Source organism: Nannospalax galili, unplaced genomic scaffold (assembly GCF_000622305.1).
Source record: "Nannospalax galili isolate Female #2095 unplaced genomic scaffold, S.galili_v1.0 scaffold617, whole genome shotgun sequence".
NCBI classification, from domain to species: domain Eukaryota; kingdom Metazoa; phylum Chordata; class Mammalia; order Rodentia; family Spalacidae; genus Nannospalax; species Nannospalax galili.
The window spans coordinates 960,519-987,169 of NW_008341872.1; the positions used below are offsets into that span (position 1 = coordinate 960,519).

Genomic DNA, 26,651 nt, shown 5'->3' on the forward strand with positions numbered 1-26,651 from the left:
CCTCTTGTCAGCTTTTGGGCATTCTTAACGTATCAACCATGTGAATAATTTATAATGTTTGTTTTATTTATTTTTATATTTTTATTTTTATAATTTATAATGACTAATATAATGTAAATACTATGTAAATCATATAAAAAGAAAAATGTATATATCCAGGACAGATGCCAAACCCGCCACTCATCTTGCTGCTTCCCCACCTTACTTGTTTTAAACACTTTTCCTGTTTCCTTATTTTTAAATTTTATTCTTTCTTAAAAGTTTGGTTTATTGTGACATTTTATGTACAATTAGTAGAATTAGTCCTTTTAATATAAAGTTCTATGAACTTTCACAAGTGCGTATGATTAGGTAACTAATATCACAATCACAGTATAGAGACTATTCTATTACCGTAAAAAAATTCCCACTGGGCATGGTGGTACACATCTTTAATCCCAGCACTCAGGAGGCAGAGGCAGATGAATTACTATGAAATTTGTCAGTCTGGGATGGTCTACATATAGAGTTCCAGGCCAGCTGGGGAAACACAGTGAGACCCTGACTCAAAACAAACAAACAAAAAATAAAGATTTCCGTGCTCTTTTGTATTCAACTCTCCTCCTGTCTCCAGCGTCAGCTTCTGGCCATCTGTTTTCTCTCCAAATAGCCTTGACTTTTCAAGAATGTTACATCGTGCAGAACACAGTTGTAACGTGTGGTTTCTCTTCATTAAATAAAGTGTGTGAGAATGCCAGCCATGATTGTGTGTCAGGACTTTCTCCTTTTTACTGTCAAGTAATGTTCTATTGTATGGAATCCATTTAGTTTATCTATTTACCAGGTGAAGGATATCTGAGTTATTTCTACTTCTTGTTAATAATGAAGTCACTGCAAACATTCACATATAAGTGTTTGAACATATAATGTTATTCCTTTTTGGATAAATACCTACAAGTAGGATTGCTAGTCCTATAGTTTTAATCTTGAAAGTCCTTCATCAAAGGCCTGTGTATGAAAGGCTTGCTCCTGGGAAGCAGTATTGAGAAACGGTGGGACATTTAAGAAGTGTGGCCTAGCAGAAGGTCTATAGTCTGTTAGTCTTCCCACTTTTCTAAATTCTTCAGAAAAGCATAATCTTTCCTTTTCTTCTCTATATTCCTTTTCTAAATATACTTTCTTTAGGGCTTTGGGCTGCCCCTAACATCTTGTATTTCTTTACTTTCTCTTAATCTTCCTTCTCCCAGCCTTGTGGCTGACTGGCAGCCACATGTCTGACCCCCATGCAGGCACTAAACCTGCATGGCTCCAAGGCTTTCTTTCCTTCTTCCCACCATTCTCCTCAAGGCAGCTGCCAAAATCACCAGGTTGCCTGCCGTCCTGAGGATTTTTTTTTCTTTAAAATTCTAATAAAATTGTAAAAGCTTAAATCTTGTACCAAGGACTTTATCTTTTGGACTTCATCTTTAAAAAGCCCCCATCTCCTCCCAATTAAGATGGCATTCCCTAAATTGGCTCAGAGAGAGTGCTATCCCTGACAAGCTAAATAGATTAGGCTGATTCTAAACTTTTTGAGTCTGAGTAGTCCTTCCCAGTGGTCCTGAACCCTGTAACACTACCACAATGTGATGCCTCACCACAGGCCCAAAACAATATGGCCAGTTAACATGACCTGGAACCTCAGAAACAAGTATGCTTTTCTTTTTTGTAAATTATTTCAAGTATTTTGTGTTAGAGATAAAATGCAGAACTCTACTTTGTATATACATATAGGTAACTTGAGATGAATTTCAGACTATTTTCCAAAATGGTTCTACAGCTTTATGTCCTTATCAGGACTGTATGGGAACTATCTTTGCTCCACTTTGTTTTCTTGGGGTTTGTTTAGGTTTTGCTTTTAAGATTTTGGGGGCTATTCAAACAAATATATAGCAAGATCTCATTGTGAGTTTAATTTTCATTTCCTTGAAAATGAAAAACAAAAACAAGCAAATAATACCTAATGGAAAAATAACGTAACTAGAGGCCTGTGACTAGTCTGCTGCCATACCTATGAGCCCTCCCAGGCTTTGGCTCAACCTATTCCTCCATACCTCACATTGTACGATTTTCTTTCCTTACATATTGTTCCCAAAGAAGCACAGAGGAATTATAGCAAAGATCTTGGAGGTTTTCTTTCATTTAACAACTAAAATATTTGATATTGTATGGGATAAGTCAATTCCAAGAAACTTTAAGTATCCTGTGACAGTTGTTCAATGAAGTGTTGAAAAAAGGCCTACTCTGTGGTTTGACCAATAGATATGAACAAGCCAAGCTGTAGGAGGTAAGGACAAGATGTAACTTCAAAAGAGTATCTTTCCTTCCCTCCTGGTTTGCAACATTGCTGTTCTCTGCCCACTCCTCCAATGTTTTCTTGAGCAAGTCTGTGTTGGCTCTAGAAAACACCAGTATCCAACCACTGGCTTCCCCATAGCTACTCCTTGTACCCTCCTTTGAATTCTATTTATGAAAGTGTGTGTGTGGGGGGGGGTTAATTATAAGCTCCTTCAGAACTTTTCAAGAGGTATTTATCAAATGTTTTTAAAAGCTGCAATGCTAAACACTATCTCCCCTGCTCATCTACCCTTCAAAATTGGCACCAAGAAGCCAAGTTTATAGATGAAATAACTCAGAGGTTAAGTAACTTGTCCAGAGTCCTATAACAAATACTCATATAGTTTTCTCTGCTACCTCCTTCAGCATACCAAAAACTGAGTGTGTCAATTGCTAACAGCAAAGATCACAGCTTTGGAATCAAAAATACCTGTTTAATTTCATTTGATTGTTTCCTAGCTATGTGACCTGGGCAACAAATAGATTTAAAGTTGGTTTTCTCATCTACAAAATGGGAATAGTAGTGTCTCCTTGATGGTGCTCCAGTAAGCAGTAAAGGTCCATTAAGAGAAAATTCCTTCTGGTCAAGAGAATAGAATCTCTGGTTTCCGTGGAAGCCAAACATTCCAGTTAGGCTGGGACAATAACCTGGTCCAGGGTCACCCCTAGGAAGGTGGTTCATCTTAAGCCACACTAAAGAGATGAGTGGAACGATTAGTCCTTTAATGAGATCATGTCCTTTTTTCCCAGAATCCCCAGCCCAGTTTCCTAAGTCTGCCACTTTTCCAAATCCCTCCCCTTTGCTTCTCTCTCATTTCTAATCATGCTTTCCCTAACACTGAGCTTCCTCAACACTTTGGACTTCTTTACTCTTTCTCTAAAGCTCCCAGACTAACATGTGTCTAAGCTTCATGCCAGCTTAAAGGGTCTGATTTTTCCTTCCTTCTCCCCTCTATTCTCCTCTGGGCAGCTGCTGAGATTTACAGCTTGCTAGAGTTTTTCATTTATTCTCTAATAAAATTGCCCTCAAGCTTCCATTTGAGTCCATTCTTAAGTCCTTTTGTTAATGTGACTAAGAACCCTAAAAGGAAACATTGCTTCCCCCGGTATCATCTGGTAATCCAGATAGGACTTCCCCCAAATTCTGGTAACAATGGAATTGACAGGAGAATGCATTTTCTTTGTGTTTTGCTGTACAAAGAGCTCGACACATGCTACTATTGCATGTATAGTAATAAAGATGGCTTTTTAAAATTAATTTGATTCTTTAAGATGATGATCAAGAATCTAATAAATGAATGAATAAAAATTCCAATTACTATTCAAATGACATAGAACATATAAAATAGAATATTCATTCATTTTACAATTTTTTAATATTTTTATTTGTTATTTTTATGTGTACGCATGTATTGCCTGCATGGAGGTAAGTGCACCTGTGTCGTACAATGCCCACAGAGGACAGAGAAGCCTGTCAGATCCCCTGGAACTGGAGTTACAGGCAGTTGTTAGCTGCCATGTGGGTGCTGGGATTCGAACCTGGGTCTTCTGCAAGAACAACCAGTGTTCTTAAGTACTGAGCCATCTCTCCAGCCCCTTTGTTTTACAAGTTTTTGTTGAATACTATTCTATTCCAGGATGGTTGGGATGGGGTGAGGAAATCCTGAAACTCACCATTGTGATTAACTGGTGTAACCTAGTACAATGGGTTTGCCCAAGCCAATGGGTAAAAGAATGAGGAAAGGTTTATTGCACATGATGAGCACAGACACAGAAGTATCTCTGAGCAAATCAAGCAAGGACTTTTATTAGGGAAACTAGTAACATTCTACAGGAAATAGTCTCCATCCCAGGTGGAGAGGAGTGTGCTCCCCTGATGTCATACCTCTTCATACACTGCATGCTCAAAATATGGCAGGAATGGAATCAGGCAGGCAGGAATGTCTCTGGGCAGAGCATTTTAATATTACAATGAGTCAAGTTTACTCTAGGTCACTGAAAAGGGCTGGGACAGAATGACTTAGTGATTTTGTCTGGTTTCTTGTAAGTTTCTCTGGAGAGCCCAATCTGAAACAAAAAGTAACATTAGAGGCCCTTTAACAATCATTAGGCAGCTTTTCCCTGTAAGCATAGATGTCTTTTGAAAGTACTCACCTAGAGCTAACAATGATGTGGAAAGATAGAAGTTAATTATATAGTGCATTAGAAGGTAAGTGCCTTAGGAGATTGTAAGCAGAGGTAGGACGGAGCAAGTTGCAGTCTCACAAAATACTCAAGGCAGGCGGCACTCAGAAGGCACGATTAGGTTACTGGACGGGATGTTCAGGGTTTTTTGTGTTTCGGACAAAGAACCGAGCAAGACACAGAAAAGCAATAGTGAAAGTTTAAACTTAAAAGAGTGAAAAACATGGGGTATCCTCGCCCAGAATGAAAACATACTCAAGCAAGCATGTGGTTACTCAAGAGCCTCAAGTTCTTTTCCAGGGCTCTTAAAAGCTTAGGCAGAGGGAGGAACCAATCCCCTCACCCCCTCAGGAATGGGGTCCTGACAGGCTGTTATATTACTGTGGTCCATCTGCACATGTGCAGGGCCATACAGCCCGCCGTTTTAAGCTTTTGTATGTTCTTCATGCATATGCATGAGGTAATAAATTGGAGGTTCCCCCTACACGCAACAGGTCACTTCAAGGACAGATTAGCCTTCACAGCACTGTGCCCGACGCCATTCTAATTTGTCTTTTTTTATCTCTCTTATCAGGATGTAGCAGAACACAAATTAACCACCAGAGGGGAGGTGCTGCGTGTTCCCCTATGCGAAAAGGGAAGAAAAGAAATTTGTTTCAAGGAGAGGTGTAAGGGGTCTCGGACTGTTCCCGTGTTTGTCTGCCTCAACTAGGATGAAGTTTTGAAGAGGGAGTCAGCTGAATTGGCATGTAAGAGGAGAGAGCAGCGGATTTACCATGAAGTTACTAGAAGGTTACAGTTCAAGGCTTCTAATTCGAAAGGGTCTTTCCAGGCCTAGAATCTAATTTGGCCTGTAACATCTTTTTGAGGAGCCACAAAAGTTCTGTCTGAGGATTTAAAATGCAAAAATGCATTTTTGGCAGAACTAGTCGGAACAAAGGCTCTCGGGTGCCTGTCCTGTACAAGGAAGTGCTACCATGGTAGGAGCCAAATAGCAGGGGCTGGGGAGGGATCACACAGGGCCATGGAGTTCACTCTTTTGGTTTTGTTTTTTTATGGACAATCATTATGCTTTCTAACAGAGTGAGTTTAGACAGGATCTGAGTTAAAATTTCAAAGCATGTCCTTGCCTCCATATAGAGATCAGGCTTCAGGGAACAGGGGCAGCTGTGAAGGTCTGGGTGGAAGCCATGGCAGTTTTCTAAGAGTGGGAAAAGTGGTGATTTGGACCAGTATAGTGACAATGATAGAGATAAGGAGTGGCTGGATTCTGGCGTGTTTTGAAAGTCAGGTCAATGGATGGAATGTGGGTTGTGAAGAAGTGAGAAGCATCTAAGTGGTTGGGCTGTAGGAGATCAACAATGACGTGAGCCTTGAGGAGAGAAGGCCAGGTTCTGAGGCATGCCAGGTCTTATCAAGAGTTTGAGAGCTGGAGCGATGACGCAGAGGTTAAGAGCACTGGCTGCTTTTGCAGAGGACCTGAGTTCAGTTCCCAGCACCCACATGGTAGCCAGCTACCCCCAGTAACTCCAGTTCCAGAGGATCTGATGCTCTCTTCTGGCCTCCATGGGCATTGCATGTACATGGCCACTCACATGCAAACAAAATATCCATATATATTTTAAATTTCAATAAACTGTTTTTTTTAAAAAAGTTTGGAGTCACTGGTATTATATGAGATGGAAATAATTTAGATTAAGGTGCATCGAGATTTAATTCGTTAAAATTTACTTATAATTTAATTGTATGGATTGTTTAAAGTAAATCAAAATTAAGTGTCGCTTAATCTTCTCTTACCTACTCTGTGAAATTCACTGAAAAGATAGATTACATTCAGTTGAAGACTTGGAGTCCAGTACTAGCCAGGAATGTGAGCAAGTCATTTAAACCTGGAGTCCTTACCTGTTCATCAATAAAATGTGAGTTAGAACAAATTCCCCTTCCGTTTCTACATTTATAGTTTTATGAGTTGAGTCAGTAACTTGCACTTTTTGTTTTGTTTTATTCTTGATGTACTTTTAGGAAGATAATTTTAAGTAGAGACAGCTTGAAAAGCATTTTATAGTCTCCTCCCTCATACCCATCTTGATCTGCAAGGGAAGGACAGAGGCTGAACCAGAGACATCATCCGTGTTTATACCCTCAGTGTGTTTTTCATTATATAAAATTGCTTTGATACGTTTTCCTTTTTGTTTCTCCCTGTGGAGGGGAGACTATGTTTTGTTCTTTTTTTATTGTTGGTTGTTCATTTGTCTGACTTGAGACAGGGTCTCAGTGTAGCCCCTGCTGGTCTGGAACTCACTATGCAGACCAGGCTGGCCTTGATCTCACAAAGATTGGCCTGCCTCTGCTGAGTGCTGGGATTAAAGAAGTGCATCACCATGCCCAACCTACCTATATTTTGTTCTTAACAGCATTAATGAGATATGAGTCACATACTGTAAAATTCAGCCGCTTGAGTCACAAAATTCAATGGCTTCTGAGCCATACTCAGAGAGGTGCAACCATCATCATCAGTTTAAAACACATTTTTTTTGGTCCTAAAATAAGACCTTGTACTTAGTAGCATTCATTCCAATTCTTCCTACCCCAGCCCCGTTATTTCTGTCTCTCCCATAATTTTTATCTACTTATTTTTATTTTATGCCTACATGTGTGTAAGTGCACCTGTGTCGTGCATTGCCTGAGGAGGACAGAAGAGATCACTGGATCCCCTGGAACTGGAGTTATAGACAGGTTTTAGCTGCCATGTGGGTGTTGAACCAGGGTCTTCTACAAAAACAACCAGTGCTCTTAACCACTAAGTCATCTCTCCAGCCCCTGTCTCTACATATTTTTATATTCTGGAAATTTAATATAAAGGGGTTCCTATAACATGCAGTGGTTTGTGGCCTAGCTTTTTTCATTTAGCATAATGTTTTAAGGTTCATTCATATTGTGGCATGAATCATGGTATAAAATATTTTGTTTACTCATTCATCATTTGATGGATATTTCTACTTTTTGGCTACTATGAGTCACTGTAGTGTGAATATTCACACAAAATTTTCTGTGAATATGTTCTTTCCTAGACACAGAACTGCTGGGTCTTGTAATAACTCTATAATTTAAAGAAAAGTCAAACTGATTTCCAATGTGATCATACCATTTTATATCCCTACCAGCAATGTATGTAGGCTCCAATTTCTCTACATCTTTCTCAACATTCTTCTTATTATTATTATAATCATCCTAGTAAGTATGAAATGTTGATACATGTAGTTAGTGGTTACCATACCAAGTCAAGGATTAAAATGAAATTCAAAGCCAGAACACAAGTTCTTCTCTAATTAAAATTTTTTTAATATTTTATTTATATATGTGTATGTGTGTGTGTGTGTGTGTGTGTGTGTGTGAGTTTATAAGCACCACGTGTGTGCAAGTGCCCTTAGAGGCCAGAGGGCATTGGATTCCCTGGAGCTGGAGTTAGAGGCAGTTGTCAGCTACCTGATTTGGTGCTGGGAACTAAACCTGGGTCCTCTAAAAGAGCAATAAACATTCTTAACCACTGAGCCATCTCTCCAGTCTCATCTACCCTGATCTTTTTTCAAGCCACCACTTACCGAGCTTTTACTACACAGCAGTTAATATACAAAGCATTATCGTAGATTATCTTCTCTCCTGTTTGTCTATTTGTGTTTGTTTGTTTATGCTGGGAGTTGAACCCACATATGAGCCTCATATATGTTAAACACATGCTTTACCACTGTACCAACCCTCCATCCCTTTTGTCTATCTCATTTAATTCTCATGATGTTGTCACCAATTGTCTGATGGTTGTGCTCTATTCCAGTGGAAATCATGAACAGGCAAAGCACAACTCTCTAATTATCAGACTGGGAAGTTGGGACCTTAGTGCTAAAGCTCTGGGCTTTTCCAGTGGTCCAGCTCTTCTGCAGCCCTTTGCAGCCCTTTGCCTTCTCTGGTCTCAGCTTTTCACAGGCTCCTACATTCTCTGTACTTCCATAGTCTTCGACAGCCTCAGCTCTCTACAATCTCTGCTCTTGGCCACTCTCTGGAATTTTCCATATGCCTTCTAGCTGCTGCTGCTAGATGCCCCTGGGGGCTGGTAACCCCAGGGGTTGTCTGCTCTCCATATTACCGGCTCAGCCTGCCTTATCCATGATAAAGATCACTAGCAGGCAATTAAATACTAAGATGAAGCTTGTTGGGGCCTAGATTTCAGTGCACAGGAGGGAGGCTCTCCAAAGTGCTCCAAAGAGAGTGAGAAGACCATTACTTATATAAGCTAGGCTAGCTAGTTACACTGTGCATTAAGCAGTCATGGGTGAGTGATGTGCTGCTCCCTGACCAGACTGAGGAGAGCAGCTGTGGGCCTTGCAGTGTCTTCAGACAGCACCCAGGAATTCAGAAACTGCCAAGACAACAGCAGTACTTCAGATCTGGCCTCAGTCACTGCCTGGCCTGGGGCAGTTAAGGCTTTCTACTGGGAAGGTGCCACTGCTGCAAGGCAAGTGGCTGACAGCTGTCAGTCAAACAGCCCAACAGGTCCTGCCTGTCAGCTTCAGTCATTCCACGTGTTTCTAATACAGACTAAAATCTGAGAACCATTAGTTTTGTTAGAATTAAATTCAGTTGTAATGGTAAGAAATAAGGCCTTATATATGACAGTTTTTTTTTTTTTCCTCACCCATTATCATGCCCAGAATAGTCAGCTAGGACTGATACCAAGCTGAGTGCTGGAAACTGGGCTCCTACTTTCTTGCTTTGTTTTGTGTGGCTTGCATTTTCTCCAAGCTATCTTATTGCCCAACTACTATGCAAAATTCTGCTTGCATTCCAACTAATACAACTGTAGAGTGGGAAAAGAATACACACTTTTCTTACTTTTAACAATTGTCTAGGAATATTCACCACTTTTTGCTTAGTCAGACTTGAGACATGTAGCCATGGCCTGATGCAAAGGAGCCTGGGAAAAGTAGTCTTTATTCTACACAGCTAGGAAGTAAACTAAGCAATAAAGCTTCTCTTACGATGGAGAAATTGGAAGAATTGATATTCTGAGATTAATAACTAGAAATGAGCAAGGAGAAAATATTACCTAATTTCTGCACTTTTGAATATGAGACCTAGAATTCTTTCCATAAGTGATTATAGATCTTATAAAGAAAGAGACTAAAACAGAGGTTCTCAAACTTTGCTATATATGGGAATCATCTGAGGATCTTCAAAAATTACTGATGTCACCAGGTATGGTGGCACATGGCTGTAATCCTAGCAGGTAGGCGGCTGAGGCAGGAGGGTTGCAAATTTAAGGCTAGCCTGGACTACATCTTAAAAAAACAAAACACTAAACTGCTGATGCCTGGCTTCCATACCCAGTCATTCTGGTTTAAATGGTATTGACCTGAATTTGAGCCTCAGGATATTTTAAATGGCCCATAGTGCTTCTGATGTGCAGCAACGTTTGGTGACCACTCGACTAAAGGCAGGAACCACTGCTAATTCTGGTGTTTAATTCATGTGATCTTCAACCCAAGATCCACTAGATACAGGTAAAACCCACTGAGTGTTGATGTATTCCACTGGAAGCCTTCTGTTTTTTCCTCTGTAGTTGAAATACTGCAGTTGGACTAGTGTATGTCACTGATAATGAGATTAGGTACGATCAGGTAAATCCATTAACAGCTTGCAAAGAGCAAGAAAGACAATTCAGAGGACCTGTCCTATTCACAGTAGCCATTTTCATACATATAAGAGCTATAGTTTAACTGTAGCTATACTTAAACACATGTTATTCCTATGTGGCATCAAAATAGCTATTCTGGTGTGTGTGTGTGTGTGTGTGTGTGTGTGTGTGTGTGTGTGTGTAGCAAGGCTCAAAACACCATGGTGAGTCATCCTTAAGTACCACATTAACATTTCAAACACAGAAACCTATTCAAATCAAATGTGAATGGCCCTATCTGTTTGGCAGTGTGCCTGTCACCCAGAAGCTCAAAATAGCCTTTTAGAGATCTAAGCAGTCTGAGCTAGTGGCATCTCAACCTATTACTAGCTGTCAGATATTTTATGCATTCAAGCAGATAGGCAGGCAAAGGTTATGTTTTCTTTGAATTATTAATGCAGAGGTCTGTCTTTTAAGTTGAGAAATGAAATGAAGAGACTAGGAGTAAAATAGGAAATTTTCAAAGAAGAAAGCTAGGCAGGTTATTTCATCCACCTCTTCACCTTTAGAAAGAATGGCATTAAAACAGTCTAAACAGATGAGAATTGATACTATTTTTACGGACCTTAAGTGACAAGATTGTACAACTCCGTCTTCACCATACCACATTTCTTGTCAGCAATTTGCAGTTAAGAAATTTTCCTTTGCATCTAACACAAAGGCTCTGACCAGGCTGATCCCATTTCCTCATCAATGTTCTTCAGTTCAGAGAGACAACATTCTTAGTGAAGTTTCCTCACGTACTTGGAAACTATAATTAAATAAATCTTCAGGTTTCTCTTCTAATCTCCAAAACATTTCTTCAAATCTTCCTCTTAGACTGTTTTTTAAATATAATCATTTTCATGGCAATTGCCTAACTCAGGGGTTTCCCAAGCTTGTCTGTGCCTTGTAATCACCCAAGGATCTTCAAACACTGTTGTCCTATGGCCAGAGATTGCAAATTAATAATCTGGCATATATCTTGTATCTGAGGATTCTTAAAGATTCCCAAGTATTCCAAAAATGCAGACAAGTTTGGCCATTGCAGTCTGAATCTGCTGCCTATTACTTTTCCTTCTTATTGAATCTTGATACCGGCTCCAGATAAAGGATCTTGATTGGCCTAAACCAATGGATCCCATTCTTTCCTGAAATCAGAGTCATGTTTTAACAATAAGGATGCTTGGATTCCATACACAAATTAAATCAGAACATCTAGGGGTAGGGCACAGGGAATCAATACCTTTAAATATGCTCTTTGGGGGCTGGGGAGATGACTCGGTCCATAAAGTGCTTGCTACTCAAGTGTGAGGACCTGAGTTTGATCCCTACTCCCAATGTTTAAAAAAGCCAGACACTGCCACACACACCTACAATCCTAGTGCTGGATAGGGGAAGACAGAGGGATGGCTAGTGTTCATTGGTCACCCAGTCTAGTCAAACAGGGGAGCTCTTGATTTAGCGTGAGATTCTATCTCAAAATAAAAAAGGTGAAGAACAATAGGAGACAGCTGACATTGACCTCAGGCGTCTGTATGAATGTGCACATGCATGTACACACACACACATACACACACACAGCTCTCCAAGAGATAGGTATGGCGGTGCATGCCTGAAATACCAGCACTCAGGAAGTGAGACAGAAGGACCAGGAGCTCGAGGCCAGCCTAGGCTATATGAGACCATCTCATCCCCTACCTCCACTACCAAATGCCCTCTAGCTCTTTTGAATGTACTAACCTGACGAAAGGCATTAGCGCACGTCAGTGGTTCTCAGATTATTTTCCTAAAACCAGTAGCAGCAACTGGGAATTTCAAGTACAGTGAACTCTCAAGTCCTAACCTGGGTCTGTTAAATTGGCATGTCTAACAATGGAACCCAGCAATCTCTATCTTGATAAGCCCTCTAGGGAACTTCAACACTTATCTCTGTTTGAGAACTGTAATAAGCCCTTCCTCACTTTTCCCATACTCTCTTGACACAACAGATGACCATGTGGTTCAGTTTTAGCCAATGAGATCTGCCAGAGGTCTTCTAGAAACAGGTAGTCTGTGACAAGCCTTTTGCTTTCTTGACACAGAGAAACAGAGACGGCTGACAGTGTGCTTCTGCTTCTTCCTGACAATCTTGAAGGCAGTGATCCCTAGAAACAACTATCATTTGGAGACTATTAAAAAATACAGCTGAAGAAGGCCCAAGAATAGAGACTTTTCCTATTCTCCTTCTCTTCCTCCTCCTCCTTTATCTCCTCCTCCTCCTCCTTCTATGAGACAGAGTCTTCCTACGTAGCACCCCCTGGCCTTGCTATAACCATGTACACCAAAGTAGCCTTGAACTCATAGAGATCTGCCTGCCTCCTGTGTGCTGGTATTAAAGATGTGCACCACCACAACTGGTTAAATTAAAGACTTTTATTTAGAGTTAAGCATGCTGAATTTCAGGGAGGATCACCTACCAATTATGGTTTCTAAACACTACACCTGAGGGTCCCAAACCTGGCTACATATTTGAATTATCTGGTGAAACTTACTTAAAACAATGCCCAAATTCCACCCCAAATATACTGAATTAGAATCTCCTAGAGTTGGACTGTGAGACCCTCTAACACCACAAAGTGACTATTTTGTCCACAGCTGGCCCAAGGCCACCTTGTGCCTAACACAAAGGCAGAAAATTTGAGGAAGAACTCACTCTCAGGGTTGTGTGAGGGTAGGTCTGAGAGCTGCCTTAGCTTCACATCCTAAGCACCTCATTTGGCCTCATTCCATCTCTACTTCAGTTCAGATAAGGTAAACTCAGCAGGTAGAATCTGCCATTTGCCATGATATGGAAACCTCAGTCAAATAATCTTTCACAAAAAATAATCAGCTAATCAACTGATTTTTTTTTTCAGCATTGATTCTGGCAGCATGAAGATATAGTCTCTACAAATAATGCTACCTGTAGTCTGTTTTCAACTTAGGGTGTATAAGTGGGAGATCAAATGACTTCAGTACCCTTCTGAGTCCAAAAATAATTGTAGCCCTGGTTGTTTCCATTCCTTTCATCCTCAGGAAACAGGAATGTGATCTTGTGAGAGAAAAATTCAAATAGGTAAATCAATAGTTGTCAGAGACTGGGTATGGTAGCTCATACATTTAACCCCAGCACTTGGGAGGCAGAAGCACGAAGATGTCTGTGAAATCAAAGTGAACCTGGTCTACACAGTGAGTTTCAGGTCAGCTGAGGCTACAGGGAGACCCAATCTCAAAAAGTCAAAATAAGAACAAAACGAAAGTCAGATATCAGCATGTTGGTGGCAGAATCCAAGACCAAAGACTTCATGTAGCTACTAAATAGTCAAGTGTCAGTTACTTGAATTTAAAATGGACACTAGTAGGTGTTTGTAAAAATATGTGCCAGGGCTTGGCTATTGCTATTTCCCTTAAGCATTTTAGAACACCTAAATGCTGCAGTCACCCGAAATAGAAGTGAGGGTAACTTAACCCAAAGTTGTGGTTCCCGTGTCCTGCCCATGTTGAACAGAGTGAATACTAATGAATCTCAGCCTAATATTCTGGAGCCGCCTAGGAATATGTTGATAGGGTGAGCAGCAGAGTGGGGTGCTGGCTAGGCAGACTAAGAAGGCCATAGCTTTGCATGCAGCAGTGCTAATAGACAGAATGAAGCTATAAACAAAGCTGTCTAACTCCAGGTTCTATGGCTCTTGCTTTTGATTTTATGGGTGTGGAACTGACGGGAACAGCTGGCAGCATGCAGAGAAGACAGATTGGTGAATTATGAGACAGCCCTGTTCCCACATCCTTCCTTCTTCCATAGCAGTGGCATTGGATATAGTTCTTCTAAGATGACCAGGGAGCACCCCAGCATCAGGCCAATCATTTACAAATGGCTGTCAAAAATAACAATTACTCTGCCCTGCTCCTGTATGCTAGAAACCTTGCTGTCTCTTTCGAGTGTGTGACTCTGTGCATGGCAGCAGGAATAGTCAGACTGCCAAAGGTCCTGTATCCTATTGTGGGGAGGGGATTAGCAGCTGCCCTACCTGTGTGTCAAGAATGGAGCAATTGCTTGGAAACTGCTTCCCTTTTCTGGCAGCTTCAAAACAGGCAAAGGAGCACTGAACAGCACCTGCTATGCTGCTACTGGATCGGATCAACACTCAAATGTGTCAAAGGGTTTGGAAGAGGCCCAAAGGTGTTTGGCAGTCAGAATGATTCAGAATCCACACCTGGTACCAGAGTGTATGCCACACAGACTGGCCAGGGCACCCTGGCACATCTACTGTGCTCCTGGCTTGAGGAGGCTCTGTCTGCAAGCCACACAACCTTAGCACAAAGCTGTTTCTATAAGACACATCCTCAAGTAGGAAGGGAAGAAATGACATGATGTCTGGAATTTAAAATATTGAAATATAAGAGGTTTAGCTAAATGATGATGATGACAAAAGGGGCCAGATCAAGCAAATCTGGCAGAATTACAATGGTTACTGAATCTGAGTATTGAATAGAGATTTTTCTATTAGGTTAAATTGGATTATTCTATTCTTAGAAAAGTTAGATGATTCTATTCTTTCTTATTTTCTGTGTTTGAGCACTTTCATAATTACCAGTCTATTTTAAAGCTTCAATCAATCATTGTAAAGCCTGTAGACCTTATAGAGAGTCAATGTATGCCTTTGTATACTCCTCTTTTTTTTTTTCAAAGAAACTTCAAACAATAAAAAGCCAGATCTGTGGGGGGCATTATTTAGACTGTTACACTCAGTCTCATATTGTTTGGGGGAAGGACCTTCAGCTTTCAGTGAACTCATGGCAGGACCACAGCTCAAGAAATCTGAGTACAAATTTTGGTCTGTTAGTTGACAGTCAGGCAGTCCTTAAATAAGTCTCTTACCCACTTTGCAGCTTTTCTTCCTCTTTAAAACGGAAGTGACTTGTTAATGACACCAGCTTCATAGGGTTTTGGGGGATCCACATAAGTCAGTACCCTGTGAAGGGGTAAGAGTATTGCTTGTTAGTAACACTAGAAATATCACCATGGAGCAGGCAACCAGGTGTTCTAGCCTCAGTGTCCACACTATGAAGGGGGAATTTCCATCATGGTCCTAAGGTAATAACCATGCAGGAAGTATGTTAAACTGCAAGTTTCAGGACTAGGGATGTGGCTCAGTTGATAGAGTGCTTGTCTAGCATGTATGACATCCTGAATTTGATTTCCCAGCACCACATAAATCAGGCACGGTGGCATACACCTATAATGTCAGCAATGAGAAAGTGGAAGGCAAGAGGATAGAAGTTCAAGGTCATCTTTGATTACACAGCAGTCTGAGGCCAGCCTGAGCTACAGGAAACTCTGTCTCAGCATAAAATAAAATTTGGATTTCAGGCCCCACCACAGCTCATTAAATCAGGAAGGTTGTGGTGTTGAAAAACCATGTAGCTAAATTCTGTATTGCGCCCAGAAGGGGCCGCTGAAGTAAGTCATCGTTGTAGAGGTCCTTTCATGCCGTAACAGCCAAAATGAGTATTTGGGGATCAAGAATGTATGTGGCAACCTACTTTGATGGATAGATACAGACTTAGAGCCATTTCATGGTGAACAAGTCAAAATAAACCAAAGAGACCCACAATGTCCTGATGGGCAGAGGTCTGTATAGTCAGGGTTGGCACATCAATTAAGAGAATAGAGTAGGATAGTTGATCTGAGCTCAGGTAGCCTACATGGAAGAATGAGTGGTGAAAGGCTCCCCAAAGCCACCTGGAAGAGCTTATAGCGGAAAAGAGAAATGACTCAAATGAGACAGCAGTACTTCTAACTTCTGTAGTTACAGGACCCTTGAAATGGCTCTGAGCAGTAGGGTCACATGCAAGAGGGTGACCCTCCAGGCCTATGCCTCCTTCAATGACAGGCCCACATGATTTGCTGCGCACCATGTCTATATTCATCTATTGGCTGCCATTCTCCTTATCTTTGCAGTACATTCCAACATTTGTGAATGCTTGCTTACATATCTCTCTTCCCAAATTCTGATTTCATTCAGAATTCTTTTCTTTTCTAGAAAGCAATCCAGTTCAGGGTTAACTGCCTGACGTGCTCAAGGTCTTGTGCTAAGGACCACAGATAACATGAATAAGAGGAAGAGAGAGTTTTGCTCTTATTTAGCACCAGCCTATTGTGGGGAAGGAGAGAGGCAGATAAGCACAGATAACAACAACACAAGACCCCCGGAAAACACTACTAGAATGTGTGAGCTGTGTTGGGGTTTTAAGGATGGCCACTTTTGAAAAACTTCATGGCAAAGTATTAGAGACCAGCCTTGAATGGTTTGAGGGAGACTGGAATCAAAGGCATGGAAAAGAAAAAGATGATTTGTGTTTGGAGAAAAGCAAGAAGTACCATCTTGAGTGGGTCCTGGAATGAGCAGAAGACAGGGCACAAAGGTAGACTGGGGCCAAACACAAGTGTGCACATCAGCCTGGTATGCAAGAAGGGCCCTGAAAGGTTTGGAGACGTGACCTGATGAGATCCAGGCAGAACTTTGAGAAAATTGACTTAGTGCCATTGAGCAGACTTAGGACCAGCCTACCTAATATGAAGATGGTAGGTGAGTAACAGGCTACAGGGCACCCCCATATCTTCAAACCCAGAGTCCAGGAAAGCATGGAGTTGGGGCTGAGGAAGAGGATACCATGAGGTGTTGTTCTTAAAACCATATGTTGTGTGAGACAAAAGGCCCTCTTCTCTATGCCTGTACCTAGGTCTTCAGCTATTCCAACTTCCTGAAATAAATTTGAAACACAAAGTCATGTTTCTTCCCCAGGAGAACCTGCTTACAACATTCACTTCTCACCTTCCAGCAGCCATTACATGTGGATCTGCAGGAACAAAGCAAAAGTAGTTACAATGAAGGCCTGGGACTCTTTCCTTTGTACCCCAGTCCTTCTAAGGAATCCCTAAGCCAGAGCGTTTTACTCTTTCCTGTAAAAGTTCCACTCCTTCCCCCCTTCATGATCTTCAAAACCTCACTCTGATAGCTTTATCCCTCCTGCTTATCCACTACTTCTCCCCACATTCCTCCTGCTCTAAACCATCATCTCTCTCTTTGATGACTGCCAAAGCCCCCAACTGCTTTCTAATAGTTCCTCCTCCTTCCTGGCTCTACTCACCACGCCACAGATACAGAAACACATACCCAGCCCAAGTGGTCCTTTTATAGGAAAAGTATACGGTATCTCCGCCTGGTTGCAACCCATGAATGGGCCCCTCATACTCAGACTGACATCATAAGTCCGTGTGACCCAGGGGCTTTTGTGGTTTGGCCCCCGTCTCCCACTCTTGCCCTTTTTCTCCAGCTTGTAGCCTTCTGTTTGAACAACGAGGGATCTGTGCCAGGCCCAGTCTTGCCCTTGCTTTCCCCTCTTCCTGGAATGTCCTTCCCAGACAGCTGGCGAGCCTGCTCACTTCCTCTATGACTCTATTTAAATGCCACTACCTTAGACAGGACTCACTGAATCCCACTATCACTCTCTACCCACTGACCCTGCATCATTTTTCTTTGTAGCATTGACCACAGTCAATATTTGTGTTGTGCGTTTCTTCTGCAGTAGAATATAAACTCCATAAAGATAGTGTCTCCATTTGGCCAACCTCCATAGGCCAAGATAAGGTCCAGGTTTTCGATACATATTTGTCAAGTCAGGAGCCAGTGAGATGGCTCAGTGGGTAAAGGCACCTGCAACCAAATTTTATCAGTCCCCAGGACCCACATGGTGGAAGGAGAGAGCCCATTCCCACAGGTTGTCATCCTCTGACTTCCACATATGCACACACACACTCTCTCTCTCTCTCTCTCTCTCTCTCTCTCTCTCTCACACACACACACACACACACACACACGAGAGCGCACTCACACAGATTGTCACCCTCTGTCTCCCACATATGCACACACACTCTCTCTCTCTCTCTCTCTCTCTCTCTCTCTCTCTCTCACACACACACACACACACACACACACACAACCAGTAATTAAATAAAATTATAGTTGAAGGCCACGCTGGGCTACATAATAAGACTCTGTCATTCATATATATGTATGTATATACATGAGAGAGCCAGCTGTCATCATGAAGAGATTTGGGGCAAGGTTGTCAGAGCTTCTGCTTACTCAATACAATCCAGAAATGTGAATATGCCTTCCCTCTTGCTCTTCACCTGAAAATCCTAGCTCCTTCCAAGGCCTCGGGCCGATCTGAAGCATCCCGAGATCACTCTTTGATCCTGAAAATCTTTCTGTTCCTATAGTATTGACAGCCCCTGGGCAGCAGAGCGTGAAATAACTAAACCAAATGTCAGAAGGATTGGGTCAGGCTGCACCAGTTATGCAACTTCGGCGAGTCATGGGACCTCCTGGAGCACCAGTGTCTTCAGACCTAAATTGGAACCTATGATTTTGCCTTGCTTTCCTCTTAGCAGGCTTCAGAATACCTACTACCCTGCAAACTCCAGGTTATTATAGGAACTAATAACCATAAGCCTCAAGGTTGCAGTTAATATTGCTGAGACACGCACGTGCTCCTCTCTGCTTTCCTAGACCTTCCACCCCTTTTCTTCACTCTTCAAACCTCCATCTCCAGGCTAGGCCGATAGCAGCTTCCCATTTCATTGAAAACATGGAAACAGAAGAGAATTTCAACAAGCTACCACCAAAACATCTGCCACCCACCAACATATATCCCAACTCTGCTATGAATAAAGCCAGCAAAAATCGACTGCACTGAATATGGCCTAGATCCCTTTATCTCTCTCATATTCACGAGAGCTGCACTACTAATTCTCCTTTGCATCATCACTTCTCTTTCTACCAGAGCCTTTTCATCAGCCTTCATCTTTCTCATCATCAAGAACAACAAAATCTGTCTTCATTCTACTCTTCTTTCTCTTTTCCTTCATAGCAAGGTTTTCTGTAGTTGTTGCTTCTAAGTTCCCTCCTCTGCTCCCATCACTATGTGCCAGAGGCTCTGCCCCGACCCTACCCATAGTGTTCATGCCAAAATCTCTAGTCCCCACTCTACTACCCTCCCATGGTTAGCCCTGGTACTTCTTATCTGGTCCATGAGCTGCATTAACAGATTTCATCATCTGCTTCCAGGATGTCACATTTGGTTTCTTTGTCTCTTACCCTGCCCCTAACTATTCTGTTTGCTTTGAAGGTTCTTTCTTATCTCTGTATCATCTGTTTGTGTGGGTGGGGTTGTTGTTACTTGTTTGTTTTTGGTTTTTGAGGCAGGCTCTTACTACATAGCCAAGGCTTGGCCCAAACTCCTGGTGATCCTCCTCCCTTATCTTTCTGTGTGCTGGGATTATAAGCATGTGCCACTATGCCAGGCTTTATCTATACTACATGACATCTAAAGGTTGGAGTGCCCCAGGTCTTCGTCTGGTTTCTCTTCTCATTTCCCTTTGTTTGTTTGTTTTTTGTTTGTTTTTTTTTTTTTTTTTTTCATCGTTCTCATTGGATCTCATGGCTCTAAATGTCATCTGATGCTGATGACTTCCAAATGTGCAGGTTTAGGCTGGACCTCTTCACTGAACTCCTGATTTAAAAATTCATCTGTCTAGTCACTCAATGAACTGTCTTAAACTGACGTTACCAGCACTGAACTCTAACTCCCTTCACACTCCCAAACACTCCACCCAAATCATCCCCTCTTCTGTTAGATGAAACTGTACTCACTTCTTTATCCATGAGCTATTTACTTCCTATGTCCCAGGGCCTGATATAAAATCTTCTAGGCTCACAGAGGGCTAGGAGTAGAAAGAAAAGAATCCACGGATGATTGCAGTCAACCAGAACTACTCTTTAGTTCACATTCTCAGCATTATTTTCAAAATCTATCAAGTCTGTCCGTTTCTCCTCACATCTAGTCCTGCCGTTATCTCTGTCTGCATATGGCATTAGCCTCACAAATGGTCTCCCTGGTCTTACTCTTTCTTCTCCAAAGCCCATTCTTAATCTAACATTCAGAGTGATTCTCTTAAAATTCAAATCAGAGCCAGGTGTGGTGGCACATGCCTTTAATCCCAGCACTTGGGAGGCAGAGGCAGGCGGATCTCTGTGAGTTCGAGGCCAGCCTGGTCTACATAGTGAGTTCCAGGACAGCTGGGGCTACAGGGAGACCCTGTCTCAAAAAGACCAAAAAAATTCATTTCAGAGTGTTGTCGTTTTGCTCTTCAAAAATCTCCTCATGAATACTCAGTGCACCCTACAGAGAGCCGAAGGCATAGCAAAGGCCTGCGATGTTTTCCTTATGGCCTGACCCCTAGTTGTCTCTGAACTCTTCCTTACTCATTGTATTCCAGCCACTCTGGCCTCTTCTTTCATTCCTGGAATCTGTTACTAGGGTAGGTTTCAGGGTATGCTGTGATGTGATTCCAGGTTCTTTGTGTCTCAAACAAACTGTACAAGACACAGTAGTAGTGAAAGCACACAGTAAAAGTGAGTGTGAAGCACTGACAGCATGTGCTTCACACAGTGGGAGCAGGCTCCAGCAAGCATGTGACGAGAGCTCAAGGTTCTCCTTCAGGGCTCTTCTAATGAGTTCAGGCAGAAGGAGGAGCTGATCCCCAAGGAGCAAGAATGGGGTGAACCCTCACTTTGATTGACAAATGGGCATTTATATAACTTTGGATGATCTGTGCATGCATAGGCAGTAAACCCCATAATTTTTTTATTTTTTATTTTTATTTTTCTATTTTTTTTAAATAGAGCATAGGGTGGGGGTTTATTTACAGAAGAGTGGGTGCCTCAAGTTTCCACCTGGGCCGTAAAGCCCACACTCAAATACAGATCTTGTGACTTCCCAACAGCTGCACAAAGTGGTGAGAGAGGTGCCTTTTGATGTTCTCGGCTTATATATCCTTTGCCCCTCCCCCCACATGCAGCTAAGTTCGTCTTATTGGGTGGGAGGGGCAACTGACTCCCCTGACTCCTTGATGAGCATGGGAAGGAGGTGTGACTATAGCTTGCTGACACAGTGGTTGGAGGACGTTTCCAGTTAACACTCCACCCCTTCCTCTGGCTCCTACATTCTTTCTGTCAACCTCTCCCTCAAAAGTCCCTGAGCCTTGGAGGGGGTGATAGGTGTAGGATGATCTTCCTCCTGTTGTGGCAAGGCACTGAACTTTCAAGTCTGTACATCATCTGTTTTCCATGGGCTGTTGGCCAGTTTGAATGGGATTCCATCTACACCACGTGGAGGCCGGATCCAGGTGCTCTCAGGCAGTCTGCTGAGTTCTCTAAACCCTATAATTTTAAGTACATGTACTGTAGGTCATAAGTGAATGAGAGGGTAAATGGGGAATTTTTTCCCCCTGATAAGTTGCTTCAAGGACAGATTCACCCTCGCTGTGCTTGCTTCTGCCTGATACTGATTTAAGTCTGCCTTTTTTATTTTTTCCTACCAAGAAGTGCCTGACCTCAAATTACCCAGAGGAGGGTAGGTGTTGCCCTACCAGGAAGTCGATACACTTCTCCCAAAGAGAGTTGCCCTTGGCTGGACTGTCCCTTCATTCACCTACCTCAAATGCGCTGGACACACTCCTGCCTATGGGCCATTGTACTTGCTATTCCCTTCGCCCATTCACTCATGCCCCATGGTTTACTCCCTCAGCTCCTCCATGCCTGTACTTAACGATGCTTCTCAAGAAGGCTTTGAGACACGCCCCCCCTTATTAAATCTCCCTTTCCCTCTCTTGCACATTCCCTTCCATTCCAGATCCCCTTCCTTTATTTTTCTGTATTGTGACAGTCTTTAAACTATTATGGCTCTCAACTACTATGGCATACATTTAGTTGACTTGGTTTTGTCAGTTTTTTTCCACTAGAATGTAAGCTTTATGGGAGCAGAATTTTTTTCCTTGATCTGAAACAGCATCATATACAGCAGGCACTCAGTACTTCTATGGACTTTATGGATGAATTTAAGAACGGGCTTGTCATTACTTTGTGTTGTGTGTTAAATGTCACACTTTATAAACCTTTCATGTGAATGTTTTAATACCTTTCAGCAAATTATAAAATTGTTTCTGGGGACGCTCGCCTTTTTTTTGTTTGTTTGTTTCATAACCCAAATAATACTTTCTGACATGCATAGAAAGTTCCTTTAAGTTCAGAAGCTTTTCTGTAGTTTCATTCATTTCCAGATTCCATCCCAGGTGCAAAGGCTTGTCTTTTGTTTCATACAAAGCCATAGGTAGCTCCAAATCCAATCAATTCTGGAAGCATTGTTCTCAGAAGAGTATAGGGCCAAGGAGATTTTCTACTTGGTAGGAATGGACAGATCCAGTCACTAAGACCAGTCAGAAATGACCCAGGCAAACAAAGAACTATGGAAATGTAGGCTTCTTAATTTACATTTGCAAACTCTGGCAAACAAATTTTCTGGTTCCTATTTGTCTTCACAATGGAGCTGTGAAAAATCAGAAAATTCAACTTTGCAGATTAGATTAGTGTCATGATGAATATTAAATATCTTCTCAGAAGGATTCTATTATTCCTGGTTAAGCAACCACCCTCTAGTGCTTGATCCGGGAGTAGTGCACCAACTGCCCTGGTGGACACACCTCTCTTAGGCATTAGAAAACAGGGAAGTGACATGACGCTGGGACACAGCAAGTATTGTTTCTACTACATTAAATTTCTACTGAATTTAGAAGCTTATTCATGGTTTCCATCAAACAATTGCTTTGTAATATATTCTACCTTCTGCAGTTACTTTATAACCTTGGAGTGCTTTTCTTTTTAATTCATAGCTTATCATATTGACCCTAGTCTCTACTCTTCTCTATGCCCACTGCCTGAGCATTGTATAATAGTTCTGTTAAAGAAACAAGAGAAAATCTATGTGGGTACTAAAAATAAAATAAGTCAGGCACAGCAGCACAGGACTGCAATCCTAGCTACTCAGGGGGCTGAAGCAAGAGGATTGTAAATTCGTGACCTGCCAGAGCTACAGAATAAGTTCAAGGTCAGTCTGCACAAGTTAATGGGATCCGGTACCCAAAAATTTTAAAACTAGGGATATAGTTCAGTGATAGACCTGCCAGAGCTACAGAATAAGTTCAAGGTCAGTCTGCACAAGTTAATGGGATCCAGTACCCAAAAATTTTAAAACTAGGGATATAGTTCAGTGATAGAGTTCTTGCCTAATGCAATCTGAAAAAAAAAAAAAAATTCACAGGAAAAAAACCACACCTATATTAAAGATTCTACAAGGAGTCTGCTTATTAGAACTTGTGTGATCACAGAGTAGAAATGTTGCAGATCTGCAGTCAAATTATCTTGGGCTATCTTTAACCCCCTTAATAGAATAGCCATTTGGTGCACACCTCTGTGTCTGATTTAACGTTACAGCTTGCTTTGGTCAGAGCCGAGTTCGTCATCTCATGGTTGAGAAAAATGTTGAATGAAAACGTTCAGAAGATGGGCAAACAGGCAAGGTTTTACTGAGTAGAGTAACAGCTTCTTGCTGTTATTTATTATTTTTATTTTATGTGTATAAGTGTATTGCCTGCATGTATGTGAGTGCACCCGTGTGCAATGTATGTGAGTGCACCTGTCGTGCAATGCCGCAGAAGTCAGAAGAGGGCATTGGATTCCCCTGGAACTGGAATTAAGGATGGTTTGTAGCCGCCAAGTGGGTGTGGGGAATCAAACCTGGGTCCTCTGCAAGAGCAGTCAGTACTCTTAACTGACTCCGTCTCTCCAGCCCTATACTCAGGTTCTTTTATATTTTGGGAATGGGTGAATTTGGTCCAACCCATGTGTAAATTAAGCATGAAGCTGGGGTGAACCTGTTTGATTAGTTTGAATGTGTATGGGGGATTCTGACTGATCATGGTGAAAGCACAGACTTTATTGGAAAAAACCCACTAATGAGAAAGCTTATGCAAAAAGTCTTCCAAAAGCTCCAAAGAGGAGGAAGAACCAAGAAGTAAAAAATCAGGCTGCTGGGGCCAGAGAGATGGCACAGTGGTTAAGAGCACTGGCTGCTCTTGCAGAAGACTGCAGTTTTGTTCCCAGCATCTACATGGCAGCTAACAACATCCTTAACTCCAATTCTAAGGGATCCTCTTTTAGCCTCTTCAGTCATTGCACTACATGGGTGCACTTACATTCATGCAGGCAAAACACTCATACACATAAAATAATAAATTTTTAAAATAAAAACAAAGAACAGGCTGAAAAAAAAAAAGAATAGGCTGGAGGTTGGCTGATATCTTGGAGAGTGAGGGCCCTTTTGGATTTCGGTTTCTAGACTCTGTTCCTTGGGTTTATCATTGATTGCTAGAGGGGTTTTGTTGTTGTTGTTGTTGTTGTTTTTGTTATTTTATAAAACTTCTGTGTTCTCAGAATTGACTATTGATTTCAACAGGGCACATAGATACTTTTGTTAATTTGAGCCTGAGACCTTGGCTAGCACCTGAAAAATGGAGCTGCCTTGCCCCAAATTGGTATCACTAAAATCTCTGTCATTATCATGAGAAACTTTTGGAGATATATTAATAGACCACTTGCTTCCACCAACCCAAATTTAAGAATGTCATCAGATGTCATCTGAAACCATAGCAGAGATTTCTCCCACTTACCAGAACCTGCCTATTCTATGTGATACTCCCACCAATGGACCTGAAAAGTGACTTGATAAATGGCTTTTTTTTTTTTTTGTAACTATAAAAATCATGAAACTGTCACCACATTGGAGCATAGTATTTGTTGTAACCTGTATCCATGTTTGCAGGCCATTGTCACACATATTTGGCTCCAACATAAACTATTTTTTATTCCCTTTGAGGTGAGATCTGTGTTTTTTTGTATTGACACTACACATGCGTCAAGTCCTGGATTCATTCCCCAGTCATGCAATCACTCAATAAACAAAATAGAAAGCCCTATGTGCTTCCTAGATTCAATCAGGCCAAGGCCATTCAGTTTGGCGGCCAGCATCCTCTCTGAAACTATCTTCTGTATTCACCTGCTTGACTTTGCTTAGGCAAAACTCACTTTTACTTCCTAATGCTGAGCTACTCAAAGTGTAATGGGGGCACTGGCTCATAGAAGTCTGAAGTAAAATAAGTAAACATTTGGAACCATCCACAACTTCACACCGCCTTTACATGCCAACATATAATTTTATAATAACTTATCATTTTACAAAAGTTAGTGAAAGTTTTAAACTATTAGAAATAAAAACATACTGGTTGTTCTCCATGGAAATGCAAGTTGGGCTCTTCAAATTTTTGTTACGCTTTTGCCACTTTTGTACAAACCCTAACTGGCAGGAGAGTGAGGACTAGCGACTTGAACATCAAGATTAACATATGAGCCAGGTGTGGTTGTGTATACCTTTAATCCCAGCACTTGGGAGACTGAGGCAAGTGGATCTCTGTAAGACTGAGGCCAGCCTGGTCTACAAAGAGAGTTCCAGGCCAACTGGGGCTTCAGGAAGACCCTATTTCAAAAAGACCAAAACCAAGAAACAACAAAAATGATTAACATATGAAAAAAGCCAGCTGGCAGAAAAGGACTGGAAGAGCTATCTAAGAAACAGCATGCCTGAGAAAAGGCTACAGTATCTAAGCCAAGGAGGTGGGTGCTATGTCAGTGTAAACAGCTTAGAATGGGTCATATGCCTCCTGCAGTGGTGCTCTGGAGGACTCTTCCCTTAGCTCACTAGCTGGCTCCTAGGCTGAGGAATACTTTCCCTTTCTTAATACATTGTTTGTCTCTTTCCACAACCCTCTGCACATGTTCATCTGAAGCCCTTCCCACTCTTCTGCCATGAGGCTGTTGCTGACCTCCATTACTGAACCACTTTCTTCCTCTTACCCATTTTTCTCCTCCTCAGAGCTGCTGAGATTTATGTCTTGCCTGCTCTGATGTTTTTTTTTTTTTCTTTCTCTCCAACTCTAATAAAATGGTCCTTCAGCTTTGACTTTATTTTTGAATTATTTTATTAGCAAAATTAAGAACTCACAAAAGTGAACCCTAAATTCCCTGCTAACACAGCTATTTCTTTTTTAAAAATAGACATTTCACTTTTTAATCCAAGTTATTTTTAAAACATGCTATTGTTACTAAAATTTTGGCATCCATTTGTGGTTGCCAGATGATACAGGGGAAATTAGGATTCCCTGCCAGATGATACAGGTGAAATCTGGATCCCCTCTTGGGTTTCTTAGTCTCATTAATAAAAGGATTTGACTCAAACGGAAGCTTCAGGACACTTTTATTAACGTTTAAAGGTAAAACCTCCAGGGCAGACAAGCTGTAAATCTCAGCAGCTGTTTGGAGGAGGAGAATGCAGGAGGGGGTGGGGAAAACATGTTGTTTAAGCCAGC

At 41.6% G+C, this 26,651-nt stretch overlaps 1 long non-coding RNA gene across 1 annotated transcript; it reads right to left on the minus strand.

Moving 5' to 3' along the window:
* Positions 1-4,266: 4,266 nt before the first annotated feature.
* On the minus strand, positions 4,267-16,862 carry LOC115071096. Its single transcript, XR_003850211.1, has 3 exons — positions 16,840-16,862; positions 15,147-15,240; positions 4,267-4,422 (listed from the first exon to the last, which is right to left on the minus strand). It is a non-coding gene; the product is annotated as an uncharacterized LOC115071096 (long non-coding RNA).
* Between the last annotated feature and the right edge of the window lie 9,789 nt (positions 16,863-26,651).